Consider the following 2163-nt stretch of genomic DNA (forward strand, 5'->3'; position numbering starts at 1 on the left):
CGCCTCCTGAGCTGACTGCAAATCAAAAAATCATTATTTTGAAGCATCATCCTCTCTTATTCTATGCAACAATGACAATTTCTCGATTAGCTTGTGACATGCAACAACAAGTGGATTTTTATATGACAACCAGCAACAACCAGCTCAGCAGATGGAGTAAGAAGGGACTCCAAAACATTTCCCAAAGCCAAATTTGCATCAAGAAAAGGGTCATGGGCACTGTTTGGTGGTCTGTTGCCGGTCTGATCCACCAAAGCTTTCTGAATCCTAGCAGAACCATTACATCTGAGAAGTATGCTCAGCAAATCGATGAGATGCACAGAACACTGCAGCACCTACAGCCAGCATTGGTCAACAGACAGGGCCCAGGTCTTCTCCATGACAATGCCCGATCACATGTCACACAAGCGAAGCTTCAAAAGTTGAACAAATTGGGTTTCAAAGTTTTGTATTCACCTGACCTCTCGCCAATCGACTACCATTTCTTCAAGCAGCTCGACAACTTTTTGCAGGGAAAACACTTCCACAACCAGCAGGATGCAGAAAATGCTGTCTGAGCATTCGTCGGATCCCAAAGCACGGGTTTTTATGTTTCAGGAATAAACAAAATCATTTCTCATTGGCAAAAATATGTTGATTGTAATGGCTCCTATTTTGATTAATAAAGATATGTTTGAGCCTAGTTATAGTAATCTGAAATTCAGGGTCTGGAACCATAATTACTCTTGCACCAAGCTGATATTTATTTTTGGCCGTGTCGGGTCTTAGCTGCTGCAAGTGGGGTCTCTCCTTGTGGTGCGCGGGCTTCTCTCTTGCTGCAGCACGTGGACTCAGTATCTGTGGTTCACAGGATTAGCTTCCCTGAGCCACAGGGGATCTGAGTTCCCTGACCAGGTATGGAACCCACGTCTCCTGCACTGGAAGTTGGGTTCTTAACCACTGAATCGCCATGTATGTCCTATGAGCTAAAATTTAAAACAGTAATCCAGAAGACTTTCTAGAAATGAAAGACCCGCTTCTACACATCAAAAGGGCTCACTGGGTATCATGTAAATTGATGCTAAATCATCAACTCTAAGATAGATTCGTATGAAGTTATTGGATTTTAAAGATAGAAAACATTCAGGGCCTCCAGACAAAAATATGAACTAACTTAGAAAGGCAGACTTTGAAAAAATTAACATATATTATATGAGGTACCTAGAATAGACAAATTCAAGGAGACAGAAAATAGAATAGAGATTACCAGAGGCTGGAGGGACAAGAGAAGGGGAAGTTATAGTTCAATGAGGACAGAGATTTTGTTGGAGATGATGAAAAAGTTTTAGGTATAGATAGTGGTGATTACACAATGTTTTAAATGCATTTAATGACATTAAATCGTACACTCATGAATGGTTAAAGTGATCACTATTATACGTGTGTATATATACACATAGTTGCAACAGCTTCATATGCAAAGTGAAGCACTAGTGGAGCCGCACTGGGACTCCCTGGTGGCCCAGTGGTGAGGGCTCGGTGCTCTCACTGCCGAGGTCCAGACAGTGTCCACCCCTGGTTGGTGGACTAAGATCCCACAAGCTAGCGGTGTGGCCAAAACAAAAACAAAGCACCAAAAACCCATTCTTAACTTGCAAGTTGTACAAAAAGAGCAGAGGGATGGATCTGATCCGAAAGCATGGTTTGCCAGTCCTTGCCTTGGGGGTTGAGAACGCTGTGCTGCGTGCGTGTCAGCCGCTCAGTCGTCCCCGACTCTTTGCTACCCCGTGGACTATAGTCCGCCAGGCTCCTCTGTCTATGGCGAGTCTCCGGGCAAGAATACTGGAGTGAGTAGCCATTCCCTTCTCCAGGGGATCTTCCCGACCTGGGGATCGAACCCAGGTCTCCCACATGGAAAGAAACGGTGTACTCACAATTCCTCCCTCCCACCTGTTGTGTATTATTGTCATGTATGGTATTTTTGTATATGCTATAAATCCACACTGCTATTAGTTTTGCTTTAGATAGTCAAGTATCTTTCAAGGTGATTAAAACAGTCTAAACATGCCTTTTATATTTACTTTTATTTTAACCATTTCTGGAGATCTTCATTTCTTTGTGTAAGAAATGAGGCGCATCCAAGTGCTTATTCTGGTATCATAGTCTTCCGCATGAAGAATTCCT

Source organism: Ovis aries, chromosome 2 (assembly GCF_016772045.2).
Source record: "Ovis aries strain OAR_USU_Benz2616 breed Rambouillet chromosome 2, ARS-UI_Ramb_v3.0, whole genome shotgun sequence".
In the NCBI taxonomy this organism is placed as follows: Eukaryota; Metazoa; Chordata; class Mammalia; order Artiodactyla; family Bovidae; genus Ovis; species Ovis aries.